At 41.0% G+C, this 26,338-nt stretch overlaps 1 long non-coding RNA gene across 2 annotated transcripts in view; it reads left to right on the top strand.

Moving 5' to 3' along the window:
* Positions 1-26,338, top strand: part of LOC112932568 (uncharacterized) — a 425,597-nt gene that overhangs the window by 327,447 nt on the left and 71,812 nt on the right. Inside the window, exon 8 of one of the 2 annotated variants that reach the window (XR_011995274.1) lies at positions 1,778-4,973. The exons of the other annotated variant lie outside the window; for it this stretch is intronic. This is a non-coding gene — a long non-coding RNA (uncharacterized lncRNA). Of the gene's footprint in view, positions 1-1,777; positions 4,974-26,338 lie in introns of those variants that run through there. 2 annotated transcript variants of the gene reach the window in all.

Genomic DNA, 26,338 nt, shown 5'->3' with positions numbered 1-26,338 from the left:
TTCCTTAAATTCCTTCTTAAAACATTGTTTTATGTTATTTAATCTTCAAGAAATCCTTCACGGATTCCCAATTGTACACGAGATAACAGTTGGCAGTTAAGTCCCTTTATATTAAGACTACATATGCAATTCATTCATTCATTCAGGTGTGAATTCCTTTATTTGACACATACACAAATAATTCTACAATAATTTATCAAATGCTGTATTGTGCAAGCTACCGTATGAGGTGCTTCCAGTAATAGAGAAATGAATAAGATATTGTCATGCCTTGTAAAAACTCCGTGGCCAGCATGGCAACATGGGATGATGGCAATAGTTCACACTTACGGACCACCTACTAAGTGCCAGGTACTATATTTAGTGGCTTTCTTGAACTATCTATTTCATCCCCATGCCAACCTACTGAAGAGGCAACTATTATTTCGGACTTTAGTTAAGAGAAAGAAATGGAGGCATTTTGTTTCAGCATTTGACCCAAGGTCAGAGAGTTATAGGAGCTGGAGTTGGAGCTGGATGGGGGTCTAGTGTATACTTTCTTAACCATTACCCTACCTGGTACCCTGTGGAGGGGCTCTGAGGACCTGAGACCTTTGGCACACAGGGAGCTGAGGATATGCACCTGGGAAAGGAGTTCAGGCAAAGGCAGAAAGCAATGGCTTGGCAGTGGGGAGACCAGAGTGTGTCCTGGGACCCCAGAAAGCAAAGATAAGCAGTACTGGACAGCCGGATAGTGCCTGGGGTCCCCGGGCCAGCTTCCATCAGGGCCCGTCAGAGAAGAGGACCCTTGGACCTCAACAGGCCTTACAAAGGAAGAAACAGAAAGATGCAAAAAACTTCATCCTCCTTAGAGATGCAAAACTGCTCATCCTCTTTAGAGGGGAAAGGCAAAGGCAAATCACAATGAAATGCCACATTTTCCACATTTAGATTAACAAAGATTCAAAAGCTTAAAACTACTTAGCGTTGGCCAAGGGTTCTCCTTTTGCACAATATTGATGGGAGAGACTAGGAAAGCCTTTTAAAGTGCAGTTTAGCTATATGTGTGTAACTACATGTTTAAATGCGCATCCTTTTTGATCCAGAAAAATCCCCTTAAGACATGTAGACACATACATACCTATGAGCATATATACTATATAAATACCAGCACAAATGTGTGTACACATGCATATAAGGGTGTGGCATTTTCAGAAACAGAAAATTATTATAATTAATCTTTGTCAATGAAGAGTCAGGTAAATAAATTATGCAAACCAGGCAAACTGCTGCTTATCACCAGGAACTAAAACCCAAGTCCTTCCTGTGGCCTGCAAGGGCTGCCATGATCTTGTTTCCACTTTCCTCATCAACCTCACTTACGACCACTCTTTCCCTCCGCTGCTCCAGCCACAGGACATATGCAGTTCATTCATTCAGATCAAGCCTGTTCCATCCTCAGGGATTTTGCTTTTGCTCTTGTTCTTCTTGGAAAGTTCTTTGCTCAGATATTCACGTGACTCACTCCCTCACTTCATTCGTGTCTTTGTTCAAATATCACCCCATAGTAGGCAATTTCTCATATGGCTCCAATGATCCCTCATCCTGGGGTTTACACCCCATGTGATCCCTTCCCTTGGAGTGTGCACTGGACCTGGTGACTTGCTACTAAGGAATGGAACGTAAAAAAAATGAGGGATGTCACTTGTGAGATTGATTATAAAACACTGTGATTTCCATCTTGCTGACACTCTGTCTCTCCCTCTCTGGCTCTTCTTTCTTGCTCACTGTGATGAAGCTAGCTGCCATGTTGTGAGCTGCCCTGTGGAGAAGACCATGTGACAAGGAACTCAGAGAAAGTTCCAACAAACAGCCAGTGAGGAACTGAGGCCCTCAGAGGACAGCCTGTGGGACACTAATTCTTGCCAACTACCATGTGAGTCTGGAAGCAGATCCTTCCCTGTTTGAGCCCTCAGGTGACTAAAGACCTGGCTGACACCTTGAATACAGCCTGTGAGAGACCCTGAGGCAGAGGATGCTGCTAAGCTGCTTCTAGACACCTGTCCTGTTGAAAACATGAGTTAATAAATATTGTGGTCTAAACCGTGAAGTTTAGGATAATGTGTATCCTAACATAGCTATAGACAACTGATACAGAACCCCTCAGAAAAGTCTTCCATGACTATGCAGTCTAAACAAGCAGTGTCCTTTGTTGTACAATGTTCCCTTAACCTATTGTTTTTCCTCATGGCATGTGTCTTTTGGACATCTTATATTTTATTGGTTTGTTTGTATATTTTTTTCTCTCTGCAAGGATATGAAGAAGTCTCATGAGGGCAAAACCTTTGTTCTGTCTACCGTTGTGTTCATGAATGCCTAGAGCAATGCCTGGCTAGGTGGGTGTTTGTATTCAATGCGTATTTGTGAATGCAGGAATAATGCAGCTCATGAAGAGAATGAGCCAGTCTTGTACATCCAGACATGAGAGAATCTTCCAAGATATAACCTAGTGGGTCGGCAGCAAACTGTGATTCAATTTACATAGAGCATGAGTCCCTTTTTGTATCTAAAAGTTTGTACACCCATCAAACTAATTCAAAAGGATACATATGGAAGTGTTAGTGTTTTTCTCTAAAAGATGAGATAACGGGGCTACACTGCCTTCTTAACATTTCTATAATTTAAAAAATAATTTACAGTGATTATTCTGGGACCAGAAAAAAAAATGAAGACATTTTGGAGAACTTGTAAGGCCAACCATTTGCTTTTCAATGTTCTCACGCACTCTCTGGGTGAGCCTCAGGGGAGGCTGTGGGCCACTGCTCTGGATCCAGCAACCCTCGCAGTGAGAGCTCTCCCTCACGGTGGCCAGAAACCCCTCTCCCTGTACCTTCCCCAGGCAGACTGCAGTCTCTGGGCAGCACACAGGAAGAGCTCATCTCTCTCCCACATGACAGACTGTCAGAAATCTAGCATGTTTTCTGCGAACATTTCTTGGCAATAATTACAGAATAGGAAATAAGAGGTTGAAAAGAAATAAAAAGACAGTATAGCAAAAATAACTCTTTTTGCAGTTCAGCCTTGAGGGGGTAAATCCTCTGAGGAGCTGATGGGTGGAGCAGAGGGCTCTCATCCTGTGCTCTACTTGGGGGAGAAGTTCTCATGGGGGTGCTAACGTTGGGCTTTGGTGAAGGCTCTGGTGAGGCCTCTGGGCACACAGGCTGGTTTGTCCTTGTCTGTGCTGAGTGTGTTTGTGCAGGAAGGTGCCCAGGGCTGTTCCATCTAAAGCCACAGGGTTCCCTATGGATTCAGAGCCAGTGTCGGAGAGAGAGGCAGATGGCAACTTTGTCAGCGTTCCCCACACCACTTGGTTTGGGCATATATTTTTCACATCCGCCATGCAGTCAACTCTCTGGCCTCCTACTCCCACCCCCGCCCCCCGCCCCATAACGGGGGCTCTAACGTTATGCTGTGCTCTAACGGATGCTGTGTGCATTGACTGGGATGGAAGCTAAGCCTCTGAGAGGTGGACCTCTGATTTTCTGTCCTCTGTGAAGTCCTCCATGACAGCCAGGTAGGTGCTCAAGTGGTGTGGCTGACTGAACAAGCGGTCACACTCACATTAGCGTGTGCCCCTTCCAAAGTGTGCTCAGGCATAGTCTGATCACTGCAGAATGCCGCAGAATGGTAGACACGTTATTTCTGCGTTCCACACTTTGACAAATGTGACCTAAAATTGCAGAGGCTGCTCTTAGGCAACCAACTTAAACAGTGGACACTTGAGTAAAGAAGGAGGGCCCAGAGTGACCACCCCCCAGGCTGAATGCAAACAGGCCTCAGGCTACCCACCTCAAAATATCTATAAGCCCCAGGTGACCAATGGGTTACTTACACATGGATACAGCTACCAAAAAAGGAATATTCCATATGCTCCCACACTTCTTCACCTTCCCCCTTAACTACAGCCTCTTAACACTGCCCCCTGGCACACAGTCTCTCCTTTGCCATCCTGCCCACTGTTCCCTTGCAGTGTATTCAGTAAATTTCTAGACCTTTTGTTCTGCCTTGGGTGAATTCTTTCACTGCCTGACCAGTAGCCTCCACCCAATCAGGTTGCCCCACATTTGGTGGTCCCTTCCCACAAAAATTATATTTTTTAGGCAGTTAATCAGTTACATAACTTAATCTTCTTGTTCCCCAACTTTTTCTTCTTCATTTAAAGGAACCGTCAGATACCTTTCTTTAAATGTCGCTTTAATTATGGAATATTTCAAAGACACAGTATTTTTAAAAAAATTTTTTTAAAAATTTTTATTTATTTATGATAGTCATAGAGAGAGAGAGAGAGAGAGAGAGAGGCAGAGGGCAGAGACACAGGCAGAGGGAGAAGCAGGCTCCATGCACCGGGAGCCCGATGTGACATTAGATCAGGATCGCGCCCTGGGCCAAAGGCAGGCGCCAAACCGCTGCACCACCCAGGGATCCCAATACACAGTATTTTGAATACCTCAAACATAAATGCTCATGTCGGACCTATCTCTTGAACGCAACAAATATCTATTTTGTCACAGTTATTTTACTTTTTTTGAGAATTAAAATGTATAGATGAATTCGAAGCTTCCCTTATTTTTCATTCTTTACTCTTCACCTCTTCATCCCAAGAGATAATACTCTGAAATTGGTGTGTATCTTTCCCATTCATGTTTTATTGTTCCCATTCATGTGTTATGTTTTATTATATATGTATATATCTATAAAAACGAAGTGTCCATATATAATGTATCGAATCTTATTGTTGACGATTCCATACTTAGATTAGGTGTTCAATATTGATTCTTAGCAACCAAATCTACTCATTTTGATCACTGTATTTCTGAGTGTCACCGTATGTCCACTCCCTAGCAGCTATGTAGGGTATTGCTGATTTCTCTGTTTTCATGCCATCCCTGAGTTTTATCAGACTTTTAAAAATTATCAACCTGGTATATACGAAATATCTCATTTTAATTTGCATTTTCCTTATTACTAGTGCGTTTGGACAACTCATACATTTATTTGTCATTCAGATTTTCTCTTTTATCAAGTGCCTATTCTTACATTGTGGTAGACTGTAAAAAGGGAAATTATAATTTCCCTCTCCAAATCCACATCCTTGGGTAGTTCCCATCATACTGACTCTAGGCTGAGATATGTGACTTGCTTTGGCTAATGACATGAGAAAACGTGAGGCTTGGAAAAACACAAGAGTGGCATTTGCTTTTTCTTGCTGCTCTTGGGAACCCTGCAAGTACCACCATGCGAAGGAGTCCAGACTAGTCAGCTAGTTGATGACAGACTTGTAGCCCAGGAACCCCAATTAGTCTTGCCAACTGCCAAACACCAGTGAGACCGTAGGTCACCAGTTGACTGCAAACACACAGTAAGCCCAGCTAAACCCTAGATGAAGGAGAGCCATTCCCTCCAAGCCCAGCTTGGATTGCCAACTGTAGGCAAGTAGAGGGTTGCTGTTTGAAATCAGTAAATATTGGGTGATTTGTTATGCAGATAAAGCTCATTTACACACCCATTCTGTCCATTTTCCCTTTTTGATTGCTTGACATTTTTCTTATTGCTAAGCTCTTTCTTCACATGACATTTCTCATGTAACTCTGTGAGTAAATTTATGAAGTAGACATCATTATGCCAGTTCATAGATGAGGAAACTAGAATTAAAGAGGCTTGTTGACTTGTCAAGGATCATGCAACTAGCAAGCAGGGAAGATGGGATTCAAATCCATGGCTGTCTAACTACAGAGCCCAAGCTCTTAAGGCATTTATTTCACTGCCTGGCTTCTCTCATACATTGAATTCAGTCAGTGGAAATGCTTTAGGGTAAGGAACTATGCCACATCTCTTTTCAAAAAGTTTCTGTTTTTTTTCTAAACTCTGGTTTAGAAATTATATTTTCTTTCTTTTTTTTAAATATTTTATTTATTCATGAGAGACAGAAAGAGAGAGAGGGAGAGAGAGAGAGGCAGAGACATAGGCAGAGGGAGAAGCAGGCTCCCCACAAGGAGCCCAGTGTGGAACTCGATCCCCAGATTCTGGGATCATGTCCAGAACCAAAGGCCGACGCTCAACCGCTGAGCCACCCAGGCGTCCCTAGAAATTATATTTTCAGTGGTGTACTGGAACCAGCTCATACTGATCACAGGAGCCAGTGTGAGTATCTCTTCACAGTTCTGTGTTAAGTGACACCACATCAGTGGCTTGGCATTGGCTGTGGTAGGAATATTCATACCATGGAAATCAGCAAAAGCTACAAACCCGGGCTTTTTTCCTTCTTCTTCCACAGAGCTGGTATACCACTGAAAACTGGACTGAGTTTCTATCTATTCTGTATACCTTGTTATATCTCTCCATTTCAGTTGCTTGTTGGCATAGTTTTGGGATATGAGTCCATCATCCAAAATATTTGCTATCCCTCCTCACTTAATACTACCACAGACGAGATCAGTATAACTTCGATGTCTTCACTGGGCTAGTGTAAGGGTGGGGAGTAGAGACCTCCCTCCAGGTTCATTTGCCTCATTAATCAACACTTTTATTGCTCTACTAATAGGCAGCATTCACTGAGTATTTACTATGTGCTAAGCAATATTCTAAGCCTTTTGATTGTATTTGGATCTCTTCAACAACCCTACAAGGTATACATTTGAGGCACAAGGAAACTGAATTCTGTTCTGTAGGGGTCTACTTTAGCTAGCCAATGGCTGAGCTGCATTTCAAACTCAGTTTACTACCTTACTTTATCCAACTATGTTTCAGTCCAACCCTGAGACTCTATCTGATGTACAAGGATACGGAGGCCAGGAGGGGAGTTGGATTCAGTGAGCAGCAGTAGGATTGTGGGAGAGAGCCATCGAAAGTCTTTGAGTGAGAGAGTAGATTTTTTTTCCCCACACAGTACTTAGGATATTTTGTCAGACTAGAGTATGACAGATTTCTCCAATTAGAAGAAAGACCAGAGAGAGGAAAAACATTTGGGGGTATCCTCGCCATCCTTTAGAGCCTGGTGATGTCTATGGAAGTGAAAGCACTCATCTGCATGTGGCTGGCTTTCACTTCAGTTGTGTCAGGCTCCTTGCTGGCTCAGTCCGGTTGCCAATAGCTATTTCCTTGGTTCAGGGCATATCTTCTATCTGCTTTATATATATATAATTAGTTAAGACATAACCACAGATATATTACTATTATTGAGCTCCCCCACAATATCGTTCTCCTTAAGTGCCTGTCACCTGATTCATACAGTTTTGATGTAATCGTTTCCCACATATTTGTCATTCCTCACTAGTGATCCTTAGGTTCCTCAAGGGCAGGGACTGTACCTTGCACTTTGGCATGCTGTGTCATGCTGAGATCATCAGAGTTACCCCATAAGTGCTTGTGGAATATAAGAATGCATAAATAACTCCATTTTTTTTTTTTTTTTTTTTTTTTTTACCACTGGCAAGCTCATTGACAATAGGTGCCTGGAGTAATATAATTAGGAAGCTCCAAAATAAAATTGTGTTAAGGAACTACTTAAATGCTGTAAAGGAAAGTAGAGAAGACAGCCAATTAGTACCTACGAGCACCCATGATTTCTACATAATAGAAGAAGTCGTTTATTGGATTTAGTTGACTTAGGTTCCTGGCTGCAGGCTATCCCCTGAGTCCTTAATTGCTTCATCCAAAAGGAGGAAGGAAAGGGCCCCATTCAGAACCAGGCTATAAAGTGTCCAGACTGAGAAACCCCAAACCCTGGCAGATTTGAGAATGCAGCTTGAGAACCAAGGAGCCCATATGAGGGGAGCTGAACTAACACTATTGAGCATCTGGTGTGTGCAGACACTATACTGAACACCTTTTTTCTGGTCTCCATCACAACCTGCTGGGTATATTTTGTTAGCCCTTGGGAAGGCGAGAAAACTGAGCTCTAAAAGGATATATCACTCATCTGAGAGTACAAAGCTGGTAAGAAACAGAAAAGAGATTCAAATCCACTTCTATCTGACTCTAAAAACAATGCTTTATTGTTTACACACAGGACTAGGCTGGTAATGTAAGTGTGTGAATTAGGCCATGTATAAGAAAATTGTGAGAAGGATGCAAGCCCTGTTTCAAGACATTCAGAAGTAAACTTTTAAAAACTACTTGCGAAACAAAAAACAGACTCACCCACATGTTTGCAGGCTGGACTTCATCATTTACAACTTTTTTTTTAATAAGGTAAGAAACTGCACCCAGTCAAGGATAGGAAACGGCACATTTTTCCTCTTTGGCATCTTTCTTTCTTTCTTTCTTTCTTTCTTTCTTTCTTTCTTTTCTTTCTTTTCTTTCTTTCTTCTCTCTTTCTTTCTCTTCTTCTTTCTTCTTTCTTCTTCTTCTTCTTCAAGATTTTATTTATTTATTTATTTATTTATCTATTTATTTATTTATTTATTCATGAGAGATACAGAGAGCGAGGCAGAGACACAGACAGAGAGAGAGGCAGAGAGAGAGAAGCAGGCTCTTGCAGGGAGCCCAATATGGGGCTCGATCCCCAGTCTCCAGGATCACGCCCTGGGCCGAAGGCAGACACCAAACCGCTGAGCCACCCAGGTGTCCCTCTTCTTCTTCTTTTTTTAAAAAATATTTTATTTATTTATTTGAGAGAGAGAGAGAGAAAGCAAGTGCACACCAGTGCTGGGGAGGGACAGAGGGAGAAGCAGGCTCCCTGCTGAGTAAGGAGCCTATCTTTGGGCTCCATCCCAGGACCCCAAGATCATGATCTGAGTCAAAACCAGACGCTCACTGACTGAGCCACCCAGGTGCCCCTGGCATTTTCTATGACGGGCTGCTATTAGCTAGCAAAACTAGTCTGGAACTTGACCTATCCCATGAGGGAAAACCATGCCTTACAGAGGTTGTGAAAACAGAGGTTGTCCAGAGATCCAGCTTAGGTGGTAATCCTAAGACAACCACACTTGGAGCGCCAGCTAACAGGCTTCAGCAAAGAGAGTACGTCCAATAACTGGCAGGATGATTTGTGGCAAGAGATTTGGGGACCCCGGCAAGTAGAGTGTCAGAAGAGCCTAAGAATGCATAGGTCAACTGATTCCAGAGGAAAGTAAAGATGGCCTCAGAAAGGTCAGCAGGTGTTGGGAAGGTAGGTGGGGAAGTGGTCAGCAGCAGAGAGGCCAGGGGTAGGGATCCAAACCATAGCTCCAAGGCAGAGTGTTCAAGGCTAGCCTTCTTTCTTTGGAGGTGGGGAGAGAAGATGCAGCCTCCATCTTGGGAGGCCAAGTGGGATTTAGATTCTGGGAAATATATTCTAGAACTAACCCTGGGCCAGAGAGGAATCTGCTCATGCATTTTAGAGGGATATGTACATCATAAGCATATACTCACACAGTAAAATTTATATAAGAACACACAAGGGCCTTGAGATACAGCTATTATTGCTGGCACATCATTCTTGCAACCCTGAACATTCACTTTCACAGATACACCATACAGGCCTCAGGAAAATGTTTCTCCATGCCTCTTGCTCTATGTCATTGAAACACAAGTCAACTCATTCAGGTATGTGGGCGTGTGGCTGTTGTCATTAGAAAAAGACTGGAGAGAACTACAGCAGTGGAAGCACTTAGATAAGAAAAAGACAAATTAGCACGTCAAATCCTTCTTTTTAGGTAGCATGAAGGCAATAGGTTCTACATAATAAAGTAATAAAGTATATAGTTTTTAGTAGTTTCACATGTCTTTTTCTTTTCATGTTCCAGTTTGTGGTTCTGGAGGTACTTGGAATTATGATATTTACAACAGTTACATATGGTGGATAGATAATATTTTGCAATACAAAAAATTTTACTACTCTTAAATTTGTATATATGTAGGTCTAGGTGTAACATCTATGGAGTATGACGTGATCAACTGCATGGGCATTCAATGCTCAGATTACAAATAATCTTATTTTTATAGAACATTTATTAAGCTTTAACTAAATATTCAAAAAGTTGATTTAAAAATTAAGGTTGCTTTAAATAATCGTTTAAAGATTTGGTATTCATTAATTATAGTTAATATCTTACCTTTTAAATTTAATAGATAACTGAATATTTTAGAAAGATATACAAGTATTTGAGAAATAAATTTAACTTTTAGTTTTTTTAAGATTTATTTATTTATTTTAGAGAGTGAGGGGCAGAGAGTATCCCAAGCAGGCTCTGTGCTGAGCACGGAGCCTGACACGGGGCTTGATCTCACAACCTGGAGGTTATGACTTGAGCCAAAACCAAGAGTTAGATGCTTAACTGATTATGCCACCCATGTGCCCCTAGTTTTATAAATTTTATACTCAATTAACATTTTAAATGAAAACTTATTCAAATTTTACACAATTTGAATACAAATTATGTTTTACTTTTTGCAGGCTGGACTTATTTCATTGTCACAACAAACTTGTGAAAGGAGTGTTATTATCCTTTTTGTGCCAATTTAACACAAATTATGTGAAACTCTTGATCATAGGAACATATGAACTGAAGACAAGAAAAATAAATTTTATGGGACATAATAATTTATGAATTATGTATGTATTAAGTACTTAAATATCATCAGCCTATCATTGGGCCCCCTATATATAAATGATGATTAAATTCAATCAACCTTAATATTTTAATTTTGGTCACATGAAACCATAGGTTTGGACATATTTTTGAATTTTATTTTCATGAAGGTATAAATGTCAAGGTAAGAAGATAAAGTCTTAACTTACCAGTTTGTTAGCTTAAGTTATAACTTAAATATTTAGACATACATTTAGTGGGTTGAATTATGGCCCCAAAAAGATATATCCAAATCTTAATCCCTGGTGCTTGGGAGAGTGAATTTATTTGCAAAAAAAAAGGTCTTTTCAGATGTGATTAAGTGAAGGATCTTGTGATAAGGTCATTGTGGCTAAAGATGTGGGCCACAAGCCCAATGACAATTGTCTTTACAAAAAAGAAGACATAGAAACACAGGGGAGAAGGTCATGTTGAAGGGGAAGGCAGCCCCAAGTCTAAGAACACCTGGAGCCCCCAGAAGCTGGAAGGTGCAAGGAAGGGTTGTCCCCTAAGGTCTTCAGTGGGAGCATGGCCCTGCTGACACCTTGACTTCTAACTTCTAGGCCCATAACTGTGAGGGAATAGATTCTTGCTGTTTTAAGCCAAGTTTGTGATGGTTTGTTAGGTCAGCCTGAGGAAAGTAATACAGGGGCCTCCATCTGTACCCTTGTCCTGGGCCCTGCTAATATTAGGAGTGGGCCTGGCTGCAGTGTAGACCAATCATGGGAGGCAGCACTTTCAAGATTTCAAGCCTGCCCCCTGCTGCAGGTCCTTATGCTTTTGCTGAGACACTGTGAGCTTCGTGGAGGTGGATATCTATTTTTGTCTTCCTTATAGCCCCCAACTTCTAACCAGGTGCTCGATATCAGCTAATGAAGGAATGACTAAATGAAAGACTGGATGGTGGTCATCAGAGAGCAGGCGCCAGAGCCAGGCTTGCCCACATCAAAGTCCAGGTATTGGCCATGTAACTGGGGCAAAGTTATGTAACTTGACTCAACACGAAAGTCTTAATTCATCCTCTGTAAACTGGGATAACAGCACTCACTTCAAGTGGTAATTGTAAGGATCAAATGATTCAGTCCATATAAAGTAACCAGCATATAATGAACACTAAGTAAATGGTAGTTGCTATCATCATCATCATCATCATCATCATCATCATCATCATCGTTCTTATTAGTATTTATAGTATTTTATATTGCCCCACCTCAAGGCCTTCATTCATGCTCTTTCCTTTGCCTTAGATACTCATTCTTTCCCTCACTCAGTCCTACTCATGGTTCTGGTCTTAGCTTCAACCTCACTTCTTCAAGGGTGCCTTCTCTGCGCCTTGAGTTTAGGTCAGTAGTATGCGCCACTGTTTCCGTTCATGTTTTCTGCAAGTCTGTGAGCCCTGTGAGGGTAGGCAGTACATTGTCTTGAGCACTAATACAATGCTGTACCTAGCAAAGGACCTGGAACACAATAAACACAGATATTATAGATAAGTTATTGAATGAATGGTTCAATCCATTTCAAGATCTGATGGGAAGGAAAGCTCAAAGGTAAAGAGACGCTATCTCTGGAAAGAAGATTAATTTGACTCCATTTCTTTGTAGGTGTTTTGGACCTCTTTCACCTCCATCAGTTTTGAAAACTAAATTCAGGTTCTTTCTGCTTTCATAGTTGCCCGGCAACCTGGTTTTGGTTTGGGGGAGGTTTAAGAAATGTGATCCAAGATGCTCAGGGTACAATGGGCTGCATATTGTGTATGAAATGTCTGATCCTGGTCGTGAATTCATTCTGACCTCCAGGGCATCTGTGTCAATGTCTGGCTGGGTATCTGCTGGAGAACTGGCACCCATCTGGACTGGAATTAAAAACTCCTGTATGTGACTTTCAGGGTGGCTCATATCCATTAGAAACACTCTTCACCAGAAGCCAAAACAAATGAAAGACAGCTTCAAGGGTTGGCTGGGGTCCTAGATCTAAGTTGGGACCCTTAGGGCCTTGCCAAGGAACTAAGATGGGGGCAAGCATGATATACTTATGATTAGATGATTGGTTGGTGTTTGTGAGACATAAAGTAGACCACCGTCTGCAGAGGTCTGTTCTGTTACATTTTGGGAATTGGTGCCAGGGACATGCCCCTGACCTTGACCCTCCTTCTTACCTAATTAGTGATTATGATCTGTCTTGTCTGCTCCAAGGGGCGCTGGACATCAGCCACCTGCTGCAGGACACAGCTTCAGAGCTGGGCTGAGAGCCACTGCCTTTCTTTCCTTGTCACTGCTCTTGAGCTGGCAAAGGCAAGCTGCAGTGCATGCATCATCAGGTAGTAATTGGGGACTAACGTAGCTGGGCTGTGGGGCAGGTTTAGGAATCTAAACAGAAAAAAGAATCCGTATTTCTACAGCTTGAAACGATAATCTTTTGGATGCCTGCTTATCCTAACCAGTTTACAACCATATTCACAGAGATTTTAAGCTTTGCACAAAGATGGAGTCCGGGGGAAGAGTCTTATCGTAGCTCTACTCTTCTAGGCTATGACTTTGGACAAGTCCTTTCCTTCTCTTAGACCTAAATTTCCTAGGCAGTGATAGACCACCTAGTTTTTAATATCTCATCTCATTTTAATATTCTTTTGTTATATCTTATTCAGCCCTATGGTCGAGAGCCTAGCAAAATACCTGGCACATAGTAGGCCCTTAACAAGAATGTGTATTAAGGAGTGCCTGGGTGGCTAAGTCACATCTGCCTTTGGCATAGGTCATGATCTCAGGGTCCTGGGATCGAGCCCCATGTCAGTCTCCCTGCTCAGGGAGGAGTCTGCTTCTCCCTCTCTCTACACCCCTCTTCCAACTTATGCATGCTCTCTCTTTCTCAAATAAATAAATAAAAATAAAAAAAAATGTGTGGGATGCCCGGGTGGCTCAGCGGTTGTCTGCCTTCAGCTCAGTGTGCAATCCTGGGTCTGGGTATCGAGTTCCACATTGGGCTCACTGCAAGGAGCCCACTTCTCCCTCTGTCTATGCCTCTGCCTCTTTCTCTGTCTCTCATGAATAAATAAAAAAAATCTTTTTAAAAAAATAAAAAATATATGTATTGAGTACTTTTTGTGTATTTATCCACTGTGCTGAGTACTTTATAAACATCATTTCAGGGAATCTTCACAAACATATGGGAAATGGGGCTTGAAAGAGATTAAATAAGCTAAGTTTACCTAGCCAAAGGAATAGAACAGGACCTTCAAATTAGTGCTTTTTGGCTTCTAAATTCATGTTTTTTACCACCATCCTGTGATCTCTTTCAATAAATAACTAGAATGAATGAATGAGTGTTAGTTCTTAGGTTGGCTTGATTTTTGGTGAGCTAGATTGAGAAGAAAAATAGCCTTGACTTATTTCTTTGGGTTGTTGAGGGACTGTCAACACAACATCATTGAGAAGTGGGAAGCACACATATATACCAACTGCATCACAACGTGAAAGGCTTTTAAATTTCCCAACAGCACTGGGTACTAGAAATGTCATTGCTGGCCCTGCTGGGAAACACCATACCTTTGAGTCACTCTTTAGTCATGCAGCATTGATAGTTCTCTGTTCTGAAAATTTGGGAGCTTGGTGTATCATCATTAGTCTGGATTTATTTCATTGTAATAGACTTGGGCCAAACCCAAGTGTGGTGGGCATTTATAACACTTTTTGTATTATTCTCCCTTCTTGGGGCAATGGGACCTTGATTGGATAGAGGGGATTCCTTTCTCCTTTCAGCTTCTGACCAAGAAGGTGATCTCAGAGTAGAACTCATGAGCAGGATAAACCAATCAGGTAGGGGCATTTTGTTCCCCACCCCAACAACCATAGTTTATAGTGATGAACACTCAACCAAGATGGGATCAATGGGCCCCAACACAGGACTTTGTTAGATTGTTGTGACATAAAGATTGAAAGTACTGGGGACTCCATACACAGCCTGGACTTGGAGTCAACCAAGAGCCAGCAAAATTGTGAGATATACTTGGGACATTGTTTTGTTTTGTTTTTCTGTTTTATTTATTTATTTGAGACAGAAAGAGAGGGAAAGAGAGAACATGAGCAGGGGGAGAGGGGCAGAGGGAGAGGAAGAGTGAGAAGCAGACTGCCCACTGAGCAGGGAGCCTGACACCGGTCTCAATCTCACAACCCTGGGATCATGACCTGAGCTAAAGGCAGATGCTTAACCAACTGAGCCACACAGGCACCCGTGGGACATGGTTTAAGCCCTGAATTGTGCCCCATCTAAAAATGTTTCATCAATATAAGCAAATTCTCTTTTGCCTAAGCCAATTAGAAGGAAGTTTCATGTGACCTTCAGCTGAAAGACAGCTGATTCACTGACCTTTAGTTGCTAGTCTACTTCTCTTTCACATGTATCAAATTTCTCTACTGGGTGGGTTGGGACAACATAAAACCTGAGCTACTAATGTGTGGGGATGAACTGTGATAGGCACTCACTTAAGTGGAAAGGCCTATCTTGCCAGTTTTGCCCAAACTGTGCTCCCCTTGATAATATCTCTTAATAAAGGTTAACATTGCCTTCTGACTTCCTACATTGCCATATCTATGGTGGTGCCATTTAGTGACACCCTGCCTGGAAGTTTATATTAAGATGTTTAATGGTTTCTTTTTTTATTGGGATATAGGTAGATAGTTAAGATAGTAGATAGTTAAGATTCACCCTCCCCAAGTTTGTTTTGGAGGATATCTGCATGTAACCTGGTGCCCCTGCTGCCCACGTGGGAAGAGGGTTAGGCACTGGGAACCATGTCTCATTCTGAGCAGTAGCTCTGCTGGGAGTGTCCTGATCCATGTGGCTCTTTTGATACCTATGCATCTGGAACCCTTGAGATCAAAGGCTCACCCTTTGTATTATCATTGGTGATATATAAAGAATTATGTTGATGAGGGAGGGGTTGGTGGTGGTGTTGAAGTTGCAGGGACTTGTGAAAAGCTCTGCAATGTGAAGAGTTTGGGGTACAAAGCCTGTTATGAATGTTTACTCCCAAGTGCTGGCCTTTGGATGGTGCTTGATTTGGCTCCACAGTATAGATGTGTACCTTGGGGTCAGTAAATCTTACAGTTCCAGAAATCATACCAGTCTCTGGGATCAAACATTATCCAGGAGCCAAGAGAGGCCATGATTGCTGGGTAATTGGCTACTCAAAGTGAGGTCCACAGACCAGCCCAATCATCAGTATAATCTGAGAGCTTATTAGAAATGCAGGATCTCAGGTGTTACCCCAGACCTACTATATTGGAATCCCCAGGTGATTTGTGTGCACAGTACAGTTTGAGAAGTGCTGGTCTGTATCTACCTCACTCAGTTCAATGTTTAATGGGCACCCACTGTGTTCCAGGCATTGTGCTGAGTATAACGGATATAAAGATGAATAATGCATAGTCTTTTCTGAAGGACCGCTCACAGCTTATTTACTTCTTAATTCTTTCTCTAGTCTCTCTCCAGCCCTCTGCATTCTGGCTTTTGCCCTATCTCTTCACTGAAATGCTTCCTTTGAAGACCACTAATGACCTGCTTGTTGTCAAATTCAGTTTTCTCTTTTGCGTAGCATTTAATGCTTCTGACCAACACCTACCACTGAAATACTGTCCTTTCCTGGTTTTGCTGACATTATGCCATCTTTGTTTTCCCTTTCTCTCCCTCCCTCCCTGTCTCATTAACTGACTTGTCTCCTTTCTCAGGGCTCCCTCTCACATCAGTGCTAACCCTCTCACCAGGTTATCTCATCTACTTCCATAATATGAATCACTTTTATTTTAGAGTCCTTGGCCCTCTAGGGACCCCAGAACTGTTGATATTAAAAGGAGGCCCTGGGTCTCTCCTTCCATTAGATTCTTTTCTGAAAAGCTGTCAATTGCTTCCAGGAGGGAATTAAATTTGGTGAATGCCCCTGAAATGAGGATAGTAGATTTTCATGTGTATTGCTGCTGTAACAAATTATCACAACCTTGGTGGTTTAAAACAAATGTATTATCATGTAGTTCTGAAGGTCAGAAATCTGATATGGGTCTCACTGGGCTAAAATCAAGGCATCAGGAAGGCTATGTTCTATTCTGGAAGCTCTAGGAGAGAATTTGTCCCCTTGCCTTTTCCAATTTCTAGAAGCTATCTGCATCTTTTGGCCCCTCCTCTATCTTCCAAGCCAGCAGTGGCAGTTTAAGTCTTTTTCTTACTGTCATCATTCTGATTCTCCACAGTCTGGAAAGGTTCTCTGCTTTTAAGGGCTCATGTGATTGGGTTGGACTCACCTGGATGATCCAGAATAATCTCCCATCCTTAGTGTTCTTGACCATAATCACATTGCAAAGTCTCTTTTGCTAGGTAAGGTAACACAGCCACAGATGCCAGGGACTAGGACATCTTTGGGAGTCTATTATCTTTCTCACCACAGTGAGATTGAAGAGAGTAGAGGTCAGAGGCAGAGGAATAGAAGGATGCCATGTTCTCTGGATGCCGACGATGGATCCGAGATGAGTTAACAAGGCGTATTGGTGCCTAAATTGGAAAAGCAGGCTGGGAGTGAGAGGAAGGGGTAGGAGGAATACAGGGAGGTAGAGAGCTCAGGCCAGCCACACATGCACTGATGGCTCCTCAGTCTATCCCCAGTCATATGGCAGAGCAGCACCTTACAGCCATCAAGTTCAATGCTCCACTCACCATCTCCCTTATGGGGGGGTCTTCCCATTGTTTTCCCTGTGCCTGTGAATGAGGCCACTATTTAACTTTATTCAAGGCATAAAATTTCAGTTACACTGACTTCTTCTTCCCCTGTCTACACACCAACATGTCATAGATGTCTGTCATGTCTTCTTTGCCAATGTTTCTTTTTCTTTCTTTCTTTCTTTCTTTCTTTCTTTCTTTCTTTCTTTCTTTCAGATTCTATTTATTTATGGGGGAGAGAGAGAGAGAGAGAGAGAGAGAGAGAGAGAGAGGCAGAGACACAGGCAGAGGGAGAAGCAGGCTCCATGCAGGGAACCCGATGTGGGACTCCATCATGGGTCTCCAGGATCACACCCTGGGCCAAAGGCAGATGCTTAACCACTGAGCCACCGAGGCTGCCTGCCAATGTTTCTTAAATACAGTCTAGTGTCACAGACCCAGGGCAGGTCCCCCATGCCACCTCAGAGCACGTTCCGTGCCTCCTTGACTTTCTGACTTCAGTTCACCACCCACTTTGATGTTGGGTGATCTACCAAATTTCTTCTTTGTCCCAGTTTAAATGCTTCAAAGACTACCCCTCAGCAGTCTTCAGGATCAAGTCCAAACTTCATGATTTTCAAAGCCAACTTGGCAACAACCTCCATATCTTGCCTCAGTTTTTGCCAAATTTCATCCTGTCTTCTATACTCCAATCTCCTGTATGCTTACTTTTCTTCAATTGTAACATTTTGCTCTTACATACTTGAGTAAATACTGCTTCCTTCCTCTGATTCTAGCTCCTGATCCCACAGAACTCAGCTCAGGTTTTACAACCCTTCAGCTCTTCTAGGTAAATTCAGCATGCTTCCACCCCAGACTTCCACAGCTTTTTGCACACATTACCGTGTAGCATCTAGCATAATGTCTTGTACTTGTGTGTGTGTGTATTAGTCTTCCCTTCTAGGCTAATCAGACAGAGTTGATAGGGTCCTTCTTTGTCAGCAAGAAATTTTACTCATGTATTTTAATAACTAACAAAGATTATTGAGGTATATGTTTATTTTCTCTTTAAAATCATATTTAAAGGTATATGTATAAACATATACCTCAATAATCTTTGTTAGTTATTAAAATAATAATCAATAATCAGCCTCACTAATCAGCCTCAATAATCAGCCACACTATTCTTTTTTGCTGGGGTGGGGGCAGGGCACACCAGTCTTCAGAATGATGACCTATGTATTCACCCACATACTGCCATTGCTTTGCACAGTGCCTGGCCTACTTTAGGTGCTCATGTTGAAAAAATGTTATTTTTTTATCCAAATCTGAGAGCTAAGAAATAAAACCCCTACCTACCCACTCAGGGGAGAAAGAGACTTGCTCCATATTTCCTACCCTGAGGATATATCTTCTTTGGTGATGGTTCTTTCTGCCTTGCCTCTGGCTATGCCAAAGAAGATGTGGATTATAGTTTCAAGGAAGGCTGGAGGGTAAGCCTAGAAGTATTAATCTTTGGGGTCTCTTTCTAATTTGGAGTTTCTACAGAATTAGGCTTAGGAAAACTGATATTGGTTTTTGGGTATTCCCACTCAGAAAGAATCTAAGATTGACTCCTACATGTCCCTTGTAGCTTTCTATGTGAATGCATCCAACTTTTATTGCCTATTGTTCATTTAGTTGATCAATGTTTTCTCCTGTATGCCAAGCCCCATTCAAGGCCATGTAGAGTTGAGAGGGGGATCAGAGATGCTTCTGTCCTCACAGAGCCAAAGAGGGGAAAACTGTGCACAAATAGTAGCTATGATGAAAAGTCATCAAAGTTAACAATGTGTTAGAGAATAAACAGCATTATACGGTTCAGGAGAGCTTGGACAGGGGCATCTGGATAGCTAGGTGGTTGAGCATCTGCCTTTGGCTCAGGTTGTGATCCCGGGGTCCTGGGGTTTGAGTCCTGCATCGGGTTCCCCGTGGGGAGCCTGCTTCTGCCTCTGCCTATGTCTCTGCCTCTCTCAATGTGCCTGTCATAAATAAATAAATAAATAAATAAATAAATAAATAAATCTTTTTTTTTTTTTATGGAGAGCTGGGACAGTACTGTGAAGGCAACAAAGAGACACTGGATGATTTTAAACAGCATAGTGACATAATTAGGTCAGATAAAGAGTGAGGAAAGCTTTGGGATAAGGTGGCATTTCACTTGGACTGATAAGTAGGGAATAGAGTTTTTATAGCTAGGGGAAGGGCCTTCCAGCAGGAAAGAATGCTGGAAGTAGAGACCCAGATGCAGAAAAGTGAAAGAGCAGATATTAAGAGAAGAGCCAATTTCTCATGAGAGATTTGGTAAAGCCCCTGCACAACTAGCCTGGAAGCCATCCAGATGTGTTCATTGAGCCATAGCATAGATTTTAGGTTGCATGTTGAAGGGCTCTTCCTAGATAAATCCAGTGAAAGAGACCTTCACTGAGAGAAGTGAGAACTTACTGTCCTACAGCATGTGCTTTATATGCTGCTCCGTCACCATGGCATCCTGCTTTTCAGGGCCTGCCTTCCCTGGAGGTGGCCCCATAATGATGATTCACCAGTCTCATGATTAAGTCCCAGGCTCCAGCATCTGTTCAACTGTCAGGTCCATATCCAGGATTTTCCAGCTGCCCTATTTGGGAATCAATTTTAAAAGGAGAACTTCTCATGAAGATGCCATAGTAGGAATATATCTTCTGCTTTCCAACTGCTTTGGTAATAGTAAAGCCCATTTTGGCCTCTATCTTCTGTTTTTGGAAGTCTCATGATACTTTCATTTTCCACAGGAATAGTACCACTCTCTGCTTTGCTCCATGGTGCTGGCTCATGGGTATATCCTAGACAGAACTCAGGCCTGCCAGTTATCCCCTGACAAAGAGAGATAATGACCTTTCTGAAAGTTTTAACCAATGGCCTGGCTGGTGAAGAAATTGCAGTTAATGAACCCAGGGAAAGCAAGGAATCACAAATATTTCAGCACAGTGTGACAGACAATGGCCACCATCTATTATCAAGTTAGAATGTCCTTTATTTACCTTAACAACTCCCGCCTTCCACCAGAGGCTTAGAGATTAAGATTTCAGATAATCGAGGCATCTGGAAGTTAGTCAAGACCTGAGAAAAGCTCTGGCCCCAAATTTCATCCTATGTTTGAGCCCCAACCTTGGAGTTTTAATTGAAAAGACCATGATTTTCCACATAGAAAGCACAGTCATTCCTTCATCATAAATCAAATGACTAAATAGCAACGAATCTGTTTCTAGGTTCTCTATTTTATGCTCTCTCTCTAATTTCTAGCTATCTGAATTTCATAGGCTAGTAATTTTTGGTTTCTTTTTTTTTTTTAACAAGTATAATGTTTAGGGTGCTAGTTCTTTCTTTCAAACTAAAACTGTTTTGAAATGTAACTTACAAAAGTAGAGCAGGGAAAAAGCACAAGTATACAGCTGATCAATTTTTACAAAGTGAATACATTCATGTATCCGCCACCATAATAAATATATAGATCACTAGCATTTTAGAAGCTTCTCTTGTGCTTTCTTCCAGTCATTTACTGAATGTATGTATCCATTTCTGTTGGATTCATTGGAGGGAAATTGCTGGGTTATAGGGCATGCATATATGCAGCTTCGGTAGATATTGACAAACATTTCTGCAAAGTGGTTGTACCAATGTATACTTCCAACAGTAGTTTGTAAAAATTCCAGTTGCTCTACCTCCTTGCCAACACTTTGTCAATCCTTGTCATTTTAGCCACTCTGGTGAGTATGATGTAGTAGCAGCTTATTGTGATTCAACTTGTATTTTACTATCCATCATTACAAATTTTTTAATTGAAAAGACTGTAAGTTTCCATGTTTGTTAGCCACGTGGAAACTGACCATCCTGTTCAAGTTTGTTGCTTACTTTTTGCTGGGTAGTCTGTCTTTAAAAACATTAAGTTGTAAATATATATGTTTATAAATGTAAGATATGTGATATAACTACACATATATAGCATATACATGATGTACTTACACATGTCAAATAAACATATTGGAAATATCTTCTCCCATTCTGGCTTGCCTGTCACACTGTAAAGAGTGCATTTAGATTAGCAGAAGTAATTAATTTTAATGAAGTCAAATTTATCAGCCTTTCCCTTTATGTTTAGTGCTTTTTATATCTTGTTTAGGAAGTATTTGCCTGCCTCAAGGTCATGAATATATTCTTCTATGTTATCTTTTCTAGAAGTGTTTTTTTTTTTAAAGACTTGTTTATTTGAGAGAGAGAGACAGAGAGAGAGAGAGAGAGAGAGAGAATGAGTTGGGGAGAGAATCACCAAGAAGACATTACTTGAGCACAGAGCTTAATGCAGGCCTCGATCCCAAAAAACCAAGACTTGGATGTTCAACCAAGTAAGCCACTCAGGCACCCCTTATTTTACTTTTAGATTTAGATCCATTCTTCATATGGAACTGATTTTTTTGTTGTAGTAAATGGTGTGAATTGGGGTCATGATTCTTTTTACCCCTAATTGGATATTCAATTGACCTGGCAATATTAAATTAAAAACCACAATTTCCCCACAAAAACCACAGTCTCACCTTTGTCATAAATCAGGTGACCAAATATAAACAAATCTGTTTATAGATTATTCCGTACTATTGATCCATTTTAGATAGCATGCCATGCAGTCTTAAATCTATTTGCTTTATAAAAATCTTGCTATGTAGTAGTGTAAGTGCTCTTTTTGTTTTGGTTATTTCTAGCTCTTTGCATTTCCATATAAATGTTAGATTCAGCTTGTCAGTTTCCACAAAAATACATTTTAATTCTACTTTCACACTAAACCTATCCAAGACTTACTATTTTTGAAATCAGTATTCATTTTATTTTACCTGCACATTTATTCTTTTGGATCTTTTTTATTCATCTCTACTTTACCTGTTCCTATATGAGGTTATTTTTCTTCTGCTGTTGAGATTCTTTTTTTTTTTTTTTTTTTTTATGATAGTCACACATAGAGAGAGAGAGAGGCAGAGACACAGACAGAGGGAGAAGCAGGCTCCATGCACCGGGAGCCCAACGTGGGATTCGATCCCGGGTCTCCAGGATCGCGCCCTGGGCCAAAGGCAGGCGCTAAACTGCTGCGCCACCCAGGGATCCCGAGATTCTTTTAATATAGATTTCTTTTAATATGAGACATGTAATGGTAAATTTGTCCATTTTTGACAGTCTTAGATGGCTTTATTTTGTTTTATTTTTGAAGGTCATGTTTGTTAGGTATATGATTCTGGGTTGAAGCTTTTCTTTCATCACATTAAAGATGACATTTTATAGTCTTCCATAATCCATTAAAAGTAATCTGCCAGTTTGGAGCACCTGGGTGGTTCAGTCGGTTGAGCGTCCAACTCTTGATTTTGGCTCAAGTCATGATTTCAGGATTGTGATATTGAACCCTATGAGGGGCTCTGTATTCAGTGGGCAGTCTGCTTGAGATTCTCTCTCTCTGTCCCTCTACCCCTCCCCCCACTTATACTCTCTCTATATATAAATGAATAAATAAAATCTTTTTTTAAAAAAGAGTAATCTGCCAGTTTTATTGTGATGTTTTTCTCTGACTGTTTTTCTAGATGGTTTTAGACTTGGATTTACAAGAGCTTTCCTTTTTTGTGTGTAGACATGCTTTTATGTATATTTAACCTGTTTGGGGTTTATAGAGATTCTTATATCAACGAACTGATGTCTTTTAATCAATCTTGGCCATGTTCTCTTCCAATATTGCTTTGGCCTCATTCTCCTCTTCAAAGTTGGTTACATATTAGACCTTTTAAACTTGTCCCATATACTGTACATTTACTCTGTAAATACTCTTCTGTATTTACCATTCTTCTTTCTCTCTGTTTCAGTTTATATATTTTTTATTATCCCACTATTTCCAGTTCATTAATTTTTTTCTCCTGTTGTGTCTGGATTGCTGTTAGAGCCATACATTTAACTAGTCATCTTAGACATTGTATTTGTCAGTTTTAAAATTTCCATTTGAGAATTGGAGGGTATTATGCTGAGTGAAGTAAGTCAATTGGAGAAGGACAAACAGTGTATGTTCTCATTCATTTGGGGAATATAAACAATAGTGAAAGGGAATATAAGGGAAAGGAGAAGAAATGTGTGGGAAATATCAGAAAGGGAGACAGAACATAAAGACTCCTAACTCTGGGAAACGAACTAGGGGTCGTGGAAGGGGAGGAGGGCGGGGGGTGGGGGTGAATGGGTGACGGGCACTGAGGGGGGCACTTGATGGGATGAGCACTGGGTGTTATTCTGTATGTTGGTAAATTGAACACCAATAAAAAATAAATTTATTTAAAAAATTTCCATTTGATTCCTTTCTATAGATTCTGATAAAATTCTCCATTTTCTATTTTCTCAAAATATTAACACTAATTGCTTTAAAACCTGACCCTGATAATTTAAAAATGTTTATCTCTTGGTTTGTCTCCCCCCCCCCCACTCTTGGTTTTGGTAATTTCATTCTGACTCTTGTCATGCTTGTTTATATTTTATGCAATACTGGACAATGTATGAAAAACTTTTTTTTCCTACACATGAAAAATTGTAGAGATTCTGTTTGATGTTATTTTCTTCCATAGAAGATTCAATTTTCTCCTGTCTAGTAGTTAAGGGCAGATAACCTCAATCTTATAATGCATAAAAATGTTTCAAAACTTGGTTTTATGCTTTGGAGGGCTCACCTGTTCTCATTTGCCTTAATCCTGGGGCAGAGTACTTTGGAGGTTTCAGCTGAAAATGTGTATTGTTTATCAGGACTTCTCTTTGGTGGGCATAAAACTTTGACATTAACTAGCACCAGTACACAAAATAGCATTTGGTCACCATCCCTCAGCCTCCGTACTGGCTCCTCTGAGTATGGATAACCAACTTCCATCCATAGGAAACTTGCTGCTAATGAACCTATGTCCACACACAGGAATTACATCTCATCTTCACTACTGTAGTCCATTCCATCCCATCTTCATCCCCACCTCAGTGGAACTATTCTATCCCCAGCTTCCAGGAATAGGATGTTTTCATTCTATCCTATCTCTGTCCTATGCCTATTTCTGTCCTATACTCTATGATTATTCAAGGAATCTCACTTCATTTAGTCTCTCCCTGTGAGCATTAGTAGCTTCAGAGAACTACACAGATTTCTGTGTCCCAGATACACAATGTACTGGACCAGGCATTGGGGACCTGACATTCTATGTACCACTGTGGGATTCACTTGGGATCACAGCAAAAACTTATCTGCTTTCCTCCAAGAACTCTCAGTACCATTCTCATAAGTTCCACCATTCCACACATCCTTGGTTACAGCAGTCACTGGCAAGATCAAATCTTCCAGAGCATCCATAATCTCCTCGACTCTCATTGCTGAACTGTCTTGTGTATCTCCTAATCAGACTCCACATTTCTGCCTCTCTCTCAATTCCTCCCTCTGTGCCTTCTTGAACACTCTGTGCAATTATGCTCTCCTGTATCCTTATTTTTTCTCAGAACATTCCTTGCATTTAGGTAACCAGGTTGCCCATTTAAACATTGAGGAGTAGAGGCAAACCATTCCTGCTGTTCCCTGCCTGAATTCCTGTCTCACAGGATTCAGCGTATAAAACAATTTTTGTTTTATATCACTAAGCTATGAGTGGCTTCTTATATAGCAATAGGTACTAAGAATAGAGCCCAGTCAATCCCTGGATTATAAATAACCATTTTATGCTAAGGAATCCCACATTTACACATTAAACCTAAAATTCTTTTCTGAACCACAGATTCAAATATCCAACTGCCCACTTGACATCTGTACTTGAATGTCTAATAAATATCACAAGTTAATACTGAATAATCTTGAATTTCTGGCTAAATCTGCCTCTACCCCACTCCCAGGCTCCTCATTTTAGTGAATGGCAAAAACGTCCACTTTCTTTTACCCTCACATCCTGCCCATTTGTAGGATCTGTAGATCCTGTCCACCAGGATCTTCTGGTCTTCATCTCCAGGGTCACTTCCTGAGTCCAGGAACCTTTTATTTTGCACCTGTGTTTCTGCAAAAAATGTCTAATTGGTCACTGTGCCACAGAACTGTCTTTCTTGCCTCTTCACCTGCTGTTCACTGAGTGATCATTCTAAGATGTAAGTCTCACAGGCTCACTGCCAAGGTGAAAACATTTCGGTAGTTCCTTAGTGCTTAATAGGATAAAATTCAAAGTCCTCATATTCACATGTGGGAAACTTCATAATCTGGACCCTTCATGGTGTGACCGCAGCTGCCCTCTCTCCATTTTGCTTTTCTCTAGCTAAACAGAATAACTGGGTTCCCTGAACATGATACTCTCTTTCATGGGGACCATGGTGCCCTTATTCACATTATTCCTTTGGCCTGCATTTCACTTTTCTCTTCCCTTGCCATGTACCTGGAAAACCTTCTTAACCCTGCTCATATGCCACCTTTTTGTCATGCAGTCTCTAATTTCTACTACCTGAAATAGCTGTAAGTAAGACATACATATGTACATATATCTTTATTTGTAATTAAAACCTTCGTGCAGTTTTATACTCCACTCCTTTCACTTAATACAGTATCAACTAAGCATTATTCAAAGAGTGAAAACCTGAAGACAGTACAAAGATTCAAGAGCAGGAAATGGTTAAGTTATATTATCTATTATCTTTTATGAAGCCATTACAAGGTATAATAATCACAGATGTCAGTTGTCCCCAAGTTGACTTATAGATTCAACATGATCCTAATCAAAATGTCAACAGGGCTTTTGGTTGAAATTGGCAAGCTATTTCTAAAATTTATATGGAAAGGCAAAGGATCTAGAATAATCAAAACATTTTGGAAGAGAACACAATTGGAGGACTTACGTTACTTGATTTCAAAACTTGCTATAAAGCTACGGTAATCAAGACAGTGGGGTATTGGTAAAAGGACAGACATATAGATTGATGAAACAGAAGCATCAAGAAGGAATTCCACACATAAGTAGTCAAATGAT

The sequence above is a fragment of the Vulpes vulpes genome, chromosome 11, assembly GCF_048418805.1.
Source record: "Vulpes vulpes isolate BD-2025 chromosome 11, VulVul3, whole genome shotgun sequence".
Taxonomy (NCBI): Eukaryota; Metazoa; Chordata; class Mammalia; order Carnivora; family Canidae; genus Vulpes; species Vulpes vulpes.
This window is presented reverse-complemented; position numbering and strand designations above follow the sequence as displayed.